The 16,142-nt window shown below is 37.7% G+C and overlaps 1 protein-coding gene and 1 pseudogene across 14 annotated transcripts in view; one reads left to right on the plus strand and one right to left on the minus strand.

The window, feature by feature from the left end:
• Positions 1–16,142, minus strand: part of ERC1 (ELKS/RAB6-interacting/CAST family member 1) — a 558,216-nt gene that overhangs the window by 269,414 nt on the left and 272,660 nt on the right. The window lies entirely within an intron of this gene.
• Positions 6,853–7,946, plus strand: LOC131838186 (Y-box-binding protein 1-like; annotated as a pseudogene).

The raw sequence follows: 16,142 nt of genomic DNA on the forward strand, positions 1-16,142 counted from the left end.
ATGTCCATTATCACCACTGCTATTCAACATAGTACTAGAGGTCCTAGCCTCAGCAATCAGACAACAAAAGGAAATTAAAGGCATCCAAATCGGCAAAGAAGAAGTCAAATTATCACTCTTCGCAGATGATATGATACTATATGTGGAAAACCCAAAAGACTCCACTCCAGGGACGCCTGGGTGGCTCAGTTGGTTGGACGACTGCCTTCGGCTCAGGTCATGATCCTGGAGTCCCGGGATCGAGTCCCGCATCGGACTCCCAGCTCCATGGGGAGTCTGCTTCTCTCTCTGACCTTCTCTTCTCTCACATTCTCACTCTCTCTCTCTTAAGTAAATTAAAAAAAAAAAAAAAAAAAAAGACTCCACTCCAAAACTGCTAGAACTTGTACAGGAATTCAGTAAAGTGTCAGGATATAAAATCAATGCACAGAAATCAGTTGCATTTCTCTACACCAACAGCAAGACAGAAGAAAGAGAAATTAAGGAGTCAATCCCATTTACAATTGCACCCAAAACCATAAGATACCTAGGAATAAACCTAACCAAAGAGGCACAGAATCTATACTCAGAAAACTATAAAGTACTCATGATAGAAATTGAGGAAGACACAAAGAAATGGAAAAATGTTCCATGCTCCTGGATTGGAACAATATTTATTCTATGTCTATGCTACCTAAAGAAATCTACATATTTAATGCAATTCCTATCAAAGTGCCATCCATCTTTTTCAAAGAAATGGAACAAATAATCCTAAAATTTATATGGAACCAGAAAAGACCTCGGATAGCCAAAGGGATACTGAAAAAGAAAGCCAACGTTGGTGGCATCACAATTCTGGACTTCAAGCTCTATTACAAAGCTGTCATTATCAAGACAGCATGGTACTGGCACAAAAACAGACACATAGATCAATGGAACAGAATAGAGAGCCCAGAAATAGACCCTCAACTCTACAGTCAACTAATCTTCGACAAAGCAGCAAAGAATGTCCAATAAATGGTGCTGGGAAAACTGGACAGCCACATGCAGAAAAATGAAATTGGACCATTTCCTTACACCACACACAAAAATAGACTCAAAATGGATGAAGGACCTCAATGTGCGAAAGGAATCCATCAAAATCCTTGAGGAGAACACAGGCAGCAACCTCTTCGACCTAAGCCGCAGCAACATCTTCCTAGGAACAACGCCAAAGGCAAGGGAAGCAAGGGCAAAAATGAACTATTGGTATTTCATCAAGATCAAAAGCTTTTGCCCAGCAAAGGAAACAGTTAACAAAATCAAAAGACAACTGACAGAATGGGAGAAGATATTTGCAAACGACATATCAGATAAAGGACTGGTGTCCAGAATCTATAAAGAACTTAGCAAACTCAACACCCAAAGAACAAATAATCCAATCAAGAAATGGGCAGAGGACATGAACAGACATTTCTGCAAAGAAGACATCCAGATGGCCAACAGACACATGAAAAAGTGCTCCATATCACTCGGCATCAGGGAAATACAAATCAAAACCACAATGAGATATCACCTCACAACAGTCAGAATGGCTAAAATCAACAAGTCAGGAAATGACAGATGCTGGCGAGGATGCGGAGAAAGGGGAACCCTCCTACACTGTTGGTGGGAATGCAAGCTGGTGCAGCCACTCTGGAAAACAGCATGGAGGTTCCTCAAAATCTTGAAAATAGAACTGCCCTATGACCCAGCAATTGCACTATTGGGTATTTACCCTAAAGATACAAACGTAGTGATCCAAAGGGGCACGTGCACCCGAATGTTTATAGCAGCAATGTCCACAATAGCCAAACTATAGAAAGAACCTAGATGTCCATCAACAGATGAATGGATCAAGAAGATGTGGTATATATACACAATGGAATACTATGCAGCCATCAAAAGAAATGAAATCTTACCATTTGCGACAACATGGATGGAACTAGAGCGTATCATGCTTAGCGAAATAAGTCAAGCAGAGAAAGACAACTATCATATGATCTCCCTGATATGAGGAAGTGGTGATGCAACATGGGGGCTTAAGTGGGTAGGAGAAGAAACAATGAAACAAGATGGGATTGGGAGGGAGACAGACCATAAGTGACTCTTAATCTCACAAAACAAACTGAGTGTTGCTGGGGGGAGGGGGTTTGGGAGAAGGGGGTGGAACTATGGACACTGGGGAGGGTATGTGCTTTGGTGAGTGCTGTGAAGTGTGTAAACCTGGTGATTCACAGACCTGTACCCCTGGGGATAAAAATATATGTTTATAGAAAATAAAAAATAAAAAAAATAATATATTTATAAGATATATATTTTTTAATATATACATATATACATATATATCAATCAATAAGAATACAAAGTATCAATAAGTATACAAAGGTTGCAGAATATAAGATTTATATACAAAATCAACTGTCTATGCATGTCCAAGCAATAAACATTCAAAAATGAAATTTAAAACAATTATACTTAAAATAGCATCACAAAGAAGGAAATAGCTAGGTATAAATTTCACTTAAAATGCATTATATATATATACTGAAAATTATAGGATTATTGAAAGAAATTAAAGAAAATTTAAATAAATGGCAAAATATCATGTTCAGATATCTTAGGTTTTTAAGTTGACTATACATCCTAGAGTGATCCACAGATTCAATGTAATCCATGGAAAGATGCTAGCTGTCTTTTTTTACAGAAATTGACCAGCTAATCCTAAAATTGATATTAAAATGAGGGAGCCAGAATAAGTTATCTTGAAACAGAATAATAAAGTTGAAAATTTCATACTTCTTGACTTCAAAAATCTATAAAACTTCAAGGTAGTGTTGCCATAAGGATAGAAAAAGATATCAATGGAAAAGAACTGAGTTGAGAAATAAACAAATTTGAGTCATGTGTCCAATACAATGTCCCACATTTTGGATTCGGTGAATTATTTTTTTAATGGTGCTATTTACATTGCTCCTCTTATCTTCATGCTTCCTATAAAATGACAGTTATATCTAAAGTCTTCATTAGACTGAGATCTGAGTTGTCTTTTTAACAATAGTACTTCACAAATAAAGCTGTGTACTTCATGTTGTATCAAATGAAGAGACATATCAAGTGAAGAGACACGTATAGCAGTAACATTGATCAGATACGGGTTCAGAAAACAATCTGATTTCCTCTTTATAAATTTCTCAATACATATTTTATCAAGTTCTTTATTACTTCAATAATTATCAGTTAAGACTAAACATTTTTCATTTGTTTAGGAATCATTTGTGCTGCTTTTCCTTGAAGCTGAAATCTTTGCTTCCAACCTCCACTGGCTTCTCTTATTCTTGTTGATTTTGGAAAAATTTTAAACATACCCATAAACATATATTCTAGAGACCAACATTTTATCAATTAAACACTTAGCAAATTTCTTCTCCCAGCGTGTACCTTAACTGTCCCTTTTATTATGGTATCTTTGTACGATCAAAAATATCTTTTTTTTTTAAAGTGGGCTCCATGCCCAGCATAGAGCCCAGAGTAGGGCTTGAACTCATGACCCTGAGATTAAGACCTGAGCTGAGATCAAGAGTCAGACGTTTAACCAACTGAGCCACCCAGGTGCCCCCAAGTATCTTATATAAAGCCTTTAAGATTTGTGACTTTTATATCCTCTTTAAGAAATCCTTCCTATTCTCAGGCTCGTATGGTATTTCCTACTTTTATACTGCCTTTAGGAATAGACTGAATTAGTGGTCCCAATTATTCATTCCTCTATGGTATTAGTATTCATCCACATCCTTCCCATAGCATAATAATGGGAAGAAAATACTCCTCTGACCCTTGATTTTGGCTTGGCTATGTGATATGCTTTGAGTATTGGGATGTGAGCAATTCAGAAACAAGCTGAAGTTCATAATACATGTGGTTAGGCTACATTTCCACCATTGCCAAAAAAGCAACATTCTGAGTAGCTATTCCCTCTCAGTTGGGTTCTAGAAATAATCATGAGGGCACAGCCACCCCAGTCAACAACTAAAGCAAGGCCAACTACACTAACTCTCCAATCTATGTGATGAAGAAATAAATGATTATTATAGGTGTGTTAGGGTTCTCCAGAGAAAGAAAAGCAATAGGATATATTCTGAATACAATATGTATGTGTGTGTGTGCAGGCATACCTTGTTTTATTGCACTTCAAAGCCCTTGTATTTTTTACAAATTGAAGTTTTGTGGCAACCCATGTCAAGCAAGTCTGTTTCCTTATTTCCAAAAGCATTTGCTCACTTCATGTCTGTTACAATGTTAATTCTCCCATTTTTCATTATTATTATATTTGTTATAGTGATATATGATCAGTGATTTTTGATGTTACTACTCTAATTCTTTTTGGGGCACCACAAACTGCACCCATATAAGAGAGCAAACTTATCTGCCAAATGTAGTGTGTACTATGCCTTCTCCACCAACCCCTGTCACTCTCTTTCTCCTTGGGCCTCTCTATTGCTGAGATATAACAATACTGAAATTAGGTCAATTAATAATGCTACAATGGTATCTCAATGTTCAAGTGAAAGAACGAGTCACATATCTCTCACTTTAAATCAAAAGCTAGAAATGATTAAGCTTAGTGAGGAAGACTGGTCCAAAGCTAAGATACCTGAAAGCCAGACCTCTTGTACCAAACAGCCAAATTGTGAATGCAAAGGAAAAGTTCTTTTTTTTTTTTTTTAAGATTTTATTTATTTATTTGACAGACCGAGATCACAAGTAGGCAGAGAGGCAGGCAGAGAGAGAAGGGGGAAAGCAGGCTCCCTGCTGAGCAGAGAGCCCGATGCGGGGCTCAATCCCAGGACCCTGAGATCATGACCTGAGCCGAAGGCAGAGGCTTTACCCACTGAATCACCCAGGTGCCTCTGCAAACGAAAAGTTCTTAAAGGAAATTACAAATGCTATTTCAGTGAATACACAAACAATAAGAAAGTGAGAAACAACCTTATTACTTATATGGAGAAAGTTTTACTAACCCTCCATTCTATGGAATGACCAAAACAGCTGTAACATTCCTTAAGGCAAAGTCTAATCCAGAGCAAGGCCAAACTCTCTTCAATTCTGTGAAGGCTAAGAGAGGTGAGGAAGCTGTAGAAGAGAAATCTGAAGTTGTCAGAGGTTGGTTCATGTGGTTTGAGGGAAGAATTATCTCCATAACATAAAAGTACAAGATGAAGCAGTAACTGCTGATACAGAAACTGCAACAAGTTATCCAGGAGATCTAGCTAAGATCATTAATGAAGGTGGCTACACTAAACAACAGATGTTCAATGTAGATGAAACAGCTTTCTACTGGAAGAAGAAGTCATCTTAGAGTGGAGAAGTTAATGCTTGTCTTAAAAATATAGGCTGATTCTTCTGTTAGGGGCTAACACAGCTAATGACTTTAAGTGAGGTCAGTGCTCATTTACCACTCTAAAAATCCGAAGGCCCTTAAGAATCAAGCTAAGTCTACTTTGCCTATATTCTATAAATGGAAGAGCAAAGCCTAGGTAACAGCACATTTGTTTTTTTGTTTTTTTTTAACTTTTTTTTTTTAAGATTTTATTTATTTATTTGTAAGAGAGAGAGAGAGAGAGAGAGTGAGAGCGAGCACAGGCAGAGAGAGTGGAAGGCAGAGTCAGAGGGAGAAGCAGGCTCCCTGCGGAGCAAGGAGCCCGATGCGGGACTTGATCCCAGGACGCTAGGATCATGACCTGAGCCGAAGGCAGCTGCTTAACCAACTGAGCCACCCAGGCATCCCAATAGCACATTTGTTTACAACATAGTCTATTAAATATTTTAAGTCCACTGCTGAGACCTACTGCTCAGAAAAAAAAATTCCTTTCAAAATATGATTGCTCACTGACACTGAAGAGTTTTGATGGAGACATACAATGAGATGATTGTAGTTTTCATGTCTAACGCAACATTCATTCTGTAGCCCATGGAGCAAGAAGAAATCATTTCAGATTTTAAGTCTTATTACTTAAGAAATACATTTCAGGAAGGCTACAGCTGTCATAGACAGGGATTCCTCTGATGGATCTGGGACAAGTAAATTGAAAACCTTCTGGGAAAAAAGTCTACCATTCTAGATGCTGGTAAGAACACTTGTGATTCATGGGAAGAGGTAAAACTATCAACCTGAACAGGAGTTTGGAAGAAGTTGGTTCCAATCCTCCTGGATGACTTTGAGGGGTTCAAGACTTCAATGGAAAAAGAACTGCAGATGTAGTGGAAATAGCAAGAGAACTAGAATTAGAAGTGGAGCCGGAAGACGTGACTTAATTGTTGCAATCCCATGATAAGATCTGAACAGATGAGGAGTTGCTTCTTTTAGATGAGCAAAGAAAGTGGTTTCTTGAAATGGAATCTACTCCCTCTGAAGATGCCATAAAGACAGTAGAGACAACAACAAAGAAATTTAAAAATTATGTAAACTTACTGGATAAAGCAATAACAGATTTGAGAAGACTGACTCCAACTCTGAAGGAAGTTCTACTGTGACTACAATGCTAACACAGAGAATCATATGCTACAGAGAAACTGTTTGTGAAAGAAAAAGTTGGTGTGGCAAACTTCATCGTTTTCTCTTTTTTTAAGATTTTATTTATTCATTTGAGGGACAGAGAGAGAAAGCAAGCATGAGTGGGGGGTGGGAGGCCAAGGGAGAGTGAAGAGAAGATTCCCCAATGAGCAGGTGGCCCGACATAAGGCTTGACCACAGGACCCCGGGATCATTACCTGAGCCAAAGGCAGATGCTTAACCAACTGAGCCACCCAGGTGCCTCCATTGTTGCTGTATTTGAAGAAATTCCAATAGGTAGTGGGATGGAGAGCAGACCTCAAAAAGCCTGGAAGAGCCCCACCAACTCTGGTCTAGTTACCATCATACCCCAGGAGGAGCTGCAGCTGCCTAAACCAGCCCCGTCACCATCACTACAACCATGAGCAATGAAGTGGAAACCTTCCAGTCACCCAGTCCCGGCCCGTGTCCCATCACTGCCGACACCAAGCCTGACCCCACAGTTGGTGGTGGAGGCCTCACATCACTGCCAGCAAGTGTAAGAAGATGTGGGAAAGAGTAGAATGGTCCAATGTGAGATATGGATATTGTGTCATCAACAGGAATAAACAAGGAAGATGTATTTGTACACCTGACTGTCATAAAGAGGAGTAATTCCAAGAACTACCTTCATAGTGTAGGAGGATGGAGGGACTATGGAGTATGATGCTGGTGAAGGGGAAAATTTAAGGAGGTAGCAGATGGTATAGGTGCTGGTGGAGTTCCAGTACAAGGCAGTAAATATGCAGCAGATCGTAACCATTATAGGCACTATCCATGGCACATGGGTCCTCCATGCAATTACTAGCAGAATTGCCAAAATAGTGAGAGTGGGGAAAAGAATGAGGAATTAGACATGCTTTCAAGGCCAGACCCAACAGTTCCAGACCTTCTGCAGGCAACAACTCCCATCTTACTATATGTGGAGACCATGGGGGCATCAACCACAGTCTTCCAAACCGCTTGGGCAGGGTGAAGTGCTGGAAGGTGCTGACAACCAGAATTCAGGAGCACAAGGTAGACCAGTGAGAGACAGTATGTATCAGGGTCACAGACAACAATTCTGCAGGGGCCTCCTTACCAGAGACAACATAGAGAAGACAGCAATAAAGAAATTAAGGAAAATCAAGGACATAAGACCCACGGTAAGCAGCCACCTCAACACTGGTACTTCCACAACTTCAATTACTGACATGAGTGTCAAGGAAACCCCAAACAACAAAGTGGCAAAGAGATAAAAGCAGCTGATCCACCAGCAAAGAATTCATCTGCCCCAATCCCCCAACTTCTGACTAGGGCAGGGCCAAGTAAATACTGGTTTATCAATTCTCTACCATCATCTGGTTCAGTCATCCAATAAGAAGAAATGAGTTTGATATTCCAGAAATAAATTAACAAAAAACTGGAGCTGAAGCTCTTAAGTGCTTGTTTTTTGCCCATCAACAAAATAACTAGAACTATCTGCATTATCTATAGCATGGGGTTTTTATTGTTTCTGCCTAAAAACATCCCTTTTTAGTAAGGACAAACTTTAAAAAAAAAAAAAAGCCTACTACACTTACAAGGGTTTTTAAATTGTTTCATATCTGGGCAAGATGAGATTTTTATTTTTACTTTTTTATGTTATTTATTTATTTATTAAAGATTTTGTTTATTTATTTATTTGACAGACAGAAACTACAAGTAGGCAGGGAGGCAGTCAGAGAGAAGAGGAAGCAGGCTCCCTGCTGAGTAGAGAGTCTGGTGTGGTGCTCAATCCCAGGACCCTGGGATCATAACCTGAGCTGAAGGCAGAGGCTTTAACCCACTGAGCCACCCAGGTGCCCCTTTTTTCTGTTTTTTAAAGATTTTATTTATTTATTTGACAGAGAGAGATACAGTGAGAGAGGGAACACAAGCAGGGGAACTGGAGTGGGAAAAGCAGGCTTCCCACAGAGCGGGGAGCCCGATGTGGGACTCGATCCCAGGACCCCAGGATCACAACCTGAGCCAAAGGTGGATGCCTAACAACTGAGCTACCCAGGTACCCCAAGATGAGATTTTTATAAAAGCCTCATTTCTATTTCTATTAAAAAGTTAACTTGATTTTTTTTTCAAAAAAGTCAACAAACAGCAAACAAATCTTACTAAAGGTCCTAAATACTTGTCAAAAAAAGCCCCAAAAAATGAAAATAGAGAAACTGCTACAGCTACCCCCACCTTCAGCAACTACCACCCAGATCAGTCAGAGCCATCAACACTGAGGTAAGAACCTCCAACAGCAAAAATATTACAGCTTGCTGAAAGTGCGGATGCTAGTTAGCATTTTTAAGCAATAAAGTATTTTTTAATTAAGGCATGTATGTCATTTTTTTAGACATTAATGCTATTGTACACCTAACACACTACAATACAGTGTAAATGTAACTTTTATATACGTATACACTGGGAAACCAAAAAATTCATTTGATTCACTTTATTGCCTTCTATATTTTATTGTAGTGGTCTGGAACCAAATTGACAAAGTCTCCTAAGTACGCCTGTATAGGCATGCATACACAAACATATACATATACACACATACTGTATTCAATATATATCCTATTAGTTTTGTTTCTCTGGAGAAATATAACCAGTAATTAAATATACTGTTAAATTAAGATAATCAGTTATATTAATATACCATAGCAATTATATCAATATATGAAGTACACTGTATATATTATATATTAAATGTATATTTTATAAGAAATTATACACAAAATGTAATGTATAATACATATTAGAAAACATACATATATATTTTTTAAAATTAACTGGCTTGTATGATTATAGAACCTGACAAATGCCAAGATCTCCAAACTGAATGAGCAAGCTTGAGACCCAAGAGAGGCAAGCAATTGTGAAGTTCTGGTCCAAAGATTGACAGACTCAAGACTCAAGACTCAGTATTGCAATTAGGGTCCAAAAGCAAGCAAAAGCCAACATCCCAGTTCAAACACAATCAGGCAGGATTTACTCTTTGTCAGGGGAGGGGAATTAACTGACTGGAAAACTGGAATAGAACAGAGGGCAATGTGAATTACTCAAGTGTATTGATTTAAATGTTAATCTCATCCAAAACACCCTCAAAAAAATAACAGTTTGTTGGACCAAATTATCGGGGCACTTTGTGGCCCAAGCAAGCTGACACATAAAATTAGCCATCACAACTTGTGTTATTTTGTGATTACTGTACAATACCTAAATGACAAGTTATCCAAGAGTGTTAAGTATTGTGTCTGACATCTAGTCTTTAAACTACCTGGAATTGCTTTTTTGTGTATGGTGTTGAACCAATCTCATTTTCCCCATAGGGACATCCAATGTCTCAGCGCACTATGGGGCTCAATCCCAGGACCCTGAGATCAGGACATGGGCCAAAGGCAGATGCTTAACTAACTGAGACAGCTATGCACCTCTAAATATAAACTTAAAAAGAAAAAAGAAATTTCCTTCTATTGCTAGTTAGTTAAAAAAATTAAAGTTTCTACATTTCTTAAGATGATCATACGACTTTTCCCTAACATCTTTTAATGTGGCAGATTATGGTAGTTAATTTTCTAAAGACACCAATCTTGACTCCTGCAACAGGCCTAAAATGTCTTCATGTTTATTTTTCTCTTTTTCATACACTAACTTTAAATTGGAAATATTTTGTTTAGGAATTTTTGCATTTATGTTCACGGTTTGGACAGGCCTAAACGTTTCTTTTCCTGTACTAACCTTGTAAATTTTGATACGAAGTTATGTTAATCTTATAAAGTATGTTTGTGATAAATTATTCCCTCTTTTTAATTTTCTGGAATTGTTTCTGTAAGATTGAAGTTATTTGTCCTTTTATGTCTACTAAAAAGTCACCATTGTTAACTCTTCAGGATTGAAATTTGTAGGAAAAATTTTATTACTGACTCATTTTTTCATGTTTTCTTTTTCACATGTAGTGAGTCTTGCTAAATTCTTTTGTCATATGTACTGGCGAAATATTCTTTTATCTTTTTAAAACTTGCAGGATTCATAGTTATAAGTCCTTTATCACTTCAAAAATTGTTTACTCTGCCTTTTTCAATTTTTTTTTAAAGATTTTATTTATTTATTTGACAGAGATCACAAGTAGGCAGAGAGGCAGGCAGAGAGAGAGAGAGAGAGAGAGTAGGAAGCAGGCTCCCCACTGAACAGAGAGCCCCATGCGGGGCTTGATCCCAGGACCCTGGAATCATGACCTGAGCTGAAGGCAGAGACTTTAACCCACTGAGCCACCCAGGCGCCCCCACTCTGCCTCCCCCTACACTTTTAATATCACCAAAAGCCACTTCTCTTAATGTTTTCAAAGGACCAATTTGGGGTATTGTGGATTCCTTTTGGTTTTTTAAATTTATTTTTGTGAGAGAGAGAGAGAGCATGCACATGTGCACACACATGAGCAGTGGAGGGGAGAGGGAGAAGCGGACTCCCTGCTGAGCAAGGGGCCTCATATGGAACTAGATCCCAGGAGCCTCAGATCATGACCTGAGTTATAAGCAGACAATCAACTGAGCCACCCAGGTGGCCATGGATCCCTTTTTAAAAGGGTGGGGAGGGGTGCCTGGGTGGTTCTGTCATTTTAAGTATCCAACTCCTGATCTCAGCTCAGGGCTTGATCTCAGGTCATGAGTTCAGGCCTGGTGTTGGGCTCTACACTGGGTATGAAGCTTACTTAAAAAAATAAAAAATAAAAAGGGTATAGGGAATTTGGTTGTCTGTTAGATTCTCCATTTTGGGCATCCATGGACCTTTTTCCTTCCAAGAAGTTTAAGTTTAAGAGCTAATGTTCAAGTTTAACAGCTCCTCAAATACCTGTATTTTAATTCCCTGTCTTATTCATCTCCTGAGATTTCCTTACTTTCTTTCCAACTTATGATACATATTTTATCAACCATCTTCAGTTCTTTCTGTGGAAGTTATTTTCCAAGCATCCAGTCTGCTCTGTTTACAGACATGTTTTAACTTTCATTCCATACTTCCACTTACAGAATCTTGCTTGTTAGCAAAATGTAATTTTCTTAAAGATTGCTTCATTTTCCCAACCATTTTAGTGCCAGACCCGCAAGGTATTCCTAGCTTATTATACATACATACAACCAAGATAATACATATGACCAAGTAAATGTTAAAGCATTTTTGTTTTTAAGACTAGAATGGTACCACAGGCAAGGATTTCCAAATAATTATCTCATTTGTGCTTGGGCTCCAGCCAGGGAAACAGTTTCAAGGTCAAAATGAACTACTCTGTTACTTCTCCACAACTCCAGAGTATACATCCAACTATCTCCATTTGGATATATATTCCATTACACGCCTACCACACATTAGTTATACAGTTTTAGGTATAGTCACTGAGAGATGAAAGTAATGAAAGCTGAACAGAAGAAATGAAGAACATTAAACAATGAAGAAATTCTCCACCATTTAAAAATGTGCTCCAGGTTACAGTATGATCTTTAAAAACATATGTTTCAAGATACAAAAAAAAAGCCAGGCCAGAGCTGGGATTCAAGTATGCAACTTAACTGCCTCCAGTAACATATTAAGAGAAAGCACAGGGCTTGATAGTGTGCAGTGCCAGCACGACCAGATGGTCTGCTTAAATCACAAGCTAATAAACTTTTACTCAGAATAAGAAGGAACAAATTATGATTTTACCACAGACCCATTTTCCTTAAGAAAGCAGACATTAGGTGCTTCAGGTGCTGGCAAAGACTGCATCTTCAAGTCTCCCACCTTCTTCCATTCCCCAACAGAGAGCAAAATACTTTTTTTTGTCATTTCCAAGATGCTTATGGAAAATCTTGTTATGGTTTCTTAGGAGGGTAAGAAGCATAAGTCTCCAAAAGATTGAAACAATTAGAAGAAAAAAGGAGTGTACAAAGGAAGATTACCTAGAGGTTAAGCATTCATCATAGAAGTCAAATTTTCATTTGAGAAGTCCACCAGTTCTCTTGATTTCAAAGAAATACTAGATTAGGAACCACTCTGCTACAGAATTACCCTCCAAATTTTTTAAATTAAAAAAAGTTTTTCTTTAAAAAGCTCCTGAGTTGAGGAACATTTCTTAAGTATCAGTGAGAACTTACACACATATATTCATATACACCTACTACCATCCTCTCCCAACAAAATCCTCTAGGTATCACACAATCACCACTACTGTGAATTTAAATTTACAGAATTACGCTGCATACTAGCCTACATACTAGAAATATTCTCTTTCCCCATTATACTCTTTTCATCAATGCATGGTAATTCTTTGACAGGATATATACCAATAGTACAGTATTTTATTAACAGGGAATAGCTGTAGCTATTTTAAAATAATAATAACAACAACAGCAGCAACTTACCTTGTCTGAAAACTTCAAAGTGTTCAAAGCACTTTACAGATATCATTTCATTAAATCCTCACAATAAGCCCGTAAGGCTAGATATTAAGTATTATTATTATCTCACTTTTATAGAAGACAATACTATTGGTTTGGAGAGCTTAAGTAACTTAACAGCTAGAGGGCATAGAACCAGGATTCTAACCTAGGCAGCCCGAACCCACTGTATTCAGAGTTAATTTTGCTTTGCTACAATGTATCACTGTTCCATAACAGCTTTCCACAATTATATCTAATAAATTGCTCCGCAGAGTGCTCCCATGCCCAGTTTTGCATCTTTCCTTCCTTCCTTTCTCCCCCTTCTCTTTTACCTTCTAAACCTTTCATTCCCACCCTGTGCCGGGTACTATGTGTTAGGCATTGAACATGTAACAGAAAACAAAACAGACATATTTCTCTATAGCTCTTGAGCTTTGAGTCCATATAGTCATTAATAAAATTCATAAATATTTAATTATAAACTATGTACAATGTTATGTAGAAAGTACATATACCATGAGAGTAAGTAACATGAGGTTTTGATCTATGTTTGGGGGGCCTAGAGAGTTTCCCAAAGAAAGTAAGAAGCAGGTGGGGCGGAAAATGGCATTCCAGCTAGTCTAATAGCCCTAAAATGGGAAAGCAGAGAGAGAAGATTAAAGATACAAGCCCTGAGAACAAGGAGAAGGGTACAAATGTAGGAGAGGGAGAAAGGGGCTAAATGTAGAATGATCTTGTAGGCTACATGAAGGATATGGGATTTTTCACAAATACAACAGAAAGGTACTAAAGGGATTCTGACTAAATAGAGGGGCCAGAAGACTCAGAATGTGAAAATGAGAGCTACTAAAATAATGGAAAAGGGATTCTAAGCTGAATATAGGAAGAGGCAAAGACGGGGAATACAAAAGGAAGGAAAGAGAGGACTAATGGATTAGATGAAGCAAAAAGAGAAAAAGTTGTTCAAATGATATGGAAAGATAGTACAAATGAATAAGAATGCTAAAATAATAGGCAATTGTGTTTAGAGAGAAAGATACTGTAATGAGTGAATTTGGAGGCAGGCTAGATTATAAGGTTTAGAATGCCAGATATGGGATGAAGAAAGTCAAAGGAGACAAAGGTAAAGAAACTGAAAGGATTAGAAAACAAATGAATTATCCACGCAGATTCTGAAATCAGTGAGATAAAAAATCTTCAATGAAAACCTTCCATGCTATATCAGAATGGCATGGGACTTGAAGAAGTAGGGGTTCTCACAATAACGTGATAGAATAATGGTCTGAAAGTGTAACAGGAAACAGGAAGGGTGAGAGTCCTACCTCTAACCCTACGGTTCAGGAGAAACATGCATCACCAGAAAGAGTTGCTGGAAGTTGTCAAAGGAGAGGCAAAATTACACTTCATGCAAAGAAGGTGAAAGATGGTTCAAGAAAGGAAAAAAAAAATCAAATATAGCATGATTTCACTCATATGTGGAATTCAAGAAACAACAGGAACAACAAAAATGAAGAAACACACAAAAGAGATAAAAAAGAAACAAACTCTTAAATACAGAGAACAAAATGATGGTTACCAGAAGACAGGTGGGTGGGTATATGGGTGGAATAAAGGGGATTAAGAGTACACTTACCATGATGACCACTGAGCAATATATAGAATTGTTGAATCATTATACTATATACCTTAAAGTAATATAACACCATATGTTAATTACAATTAAGAAAGAGGTTGGGGAGGTGGGGGAGGAGGAGTGAAAAGAAATTAAGAATGTATATGTCAGGGCCTGGAACAGAATTGAAACTCCGTAACTACCTGGTGAATTGGTGAATGAATGAAGATAATGAATCTGAATTTTGGTGACAAAGTGGGAAGATGTAGGAGTAAGAAGAATTAAAGAATACGTTGAGGCAAAGAAAGTACTGAACAGATACGGATAATGGTGCAGTACAGATAATTGGAGGCTTATTTTTTTGGACAATGTCTAATGAAATCTAGGATGAAAGGCACAGTAAAATTAATTCTACTAAGTTCTTTAAAAAGGGTGGAGGACACTGGCCCTACTGTGCCATAACTTCGAAATAAAGCAGATGATACCAAAGTAAGAATTAAGAATTACTTCCTTAATGTGTATGACTTACATGATAGCACTGCTTTAATTTTCTATTGTTTATTGAAAATAAGATATTGTGATTCCTGAAGTAACTTAATTTACTAAATTAACACTGAATTTAGCAGTATATTAAGATTAGGGGGGCGCCAAAGCCTCTGCCTTTGGCTCAGGTCACAATCCCAGAGTCCTGGGATCGAGCCCCGCATGGGGCTCCCTGCTCAGCGGGGAGCCTGCTTCCCCCTCTCTCTCTTCCTGCCTCTCTGCCTACTTGTGATCTCTCTCTCTCTCTATGTCAAATAAATAAATAAATAAAATCTTTAAAAAAAAAAAAAAAAAGATTAGGAATTGTAAGGTACTACTGCTATCTTTTACTCCCGACCTTATGAAGAACCAAAATATGAGTAGAAGTCACATACATAACACTGAAAAAGAAACCAAAGAAAACACATTTCTCCAATTCAACTTGGGAGTCATTAGATTTCTTAACTTTTTAAATAGAGTGGCATTTCTCTAATAAGTCAACAATGTCAAAAGTTTGTGAGTGTGAATAAAATCAGCAAGACACTTGAAATAATTAGTGTTCCACTGGTGAGGAATTTACAAAATGTTTTTACCATCTCTAAAAATATGGCTCACATTCCCATAGGACAGTTAATGATGCTGGGTATTTCTGTAAAAGCATATGGTTTATAAGAACCCACAGTTAAGATTGACTTGTAGAAGAAATAAATGTACACTGACTGGGCTGTGTTTCTTCATTGGCAATTCCCTTTAAGTTTCCAGTAATATTGTGCTGTGGTTACAAATCTTTAGCTGAAGATAAATATTTTTAAATAAAAATATAATTGACATACAATAACCTTTTGGTTTCAGGTGTACATCCTGGTGATTCAGTATCTTTATACATTATTGAATAATGACACAATATGTGACACAGTATGTCTAGTAAATAGTATCTGTCACCTGTCACCATACACATATAAAGTAATTATAATATTATTGACTATATTCCATATGCTGTATATTA

The sequence above is a fragment of the Mustela lutreola genome, chromosome 8 (genome assembly GCF_030435805.1).
Source record: "Mustela lutreola isolate mMusLut2 chromosome 8, mMusLut2.pri, whole genome shotgun sequence".
Taxonomy (NCBI): domain Eukaryota; kingdom Metazoa; phylum Chordata; class Mammalia; order Carnivora; family Mustelidae; genus Mustela; species Mustela lutreola.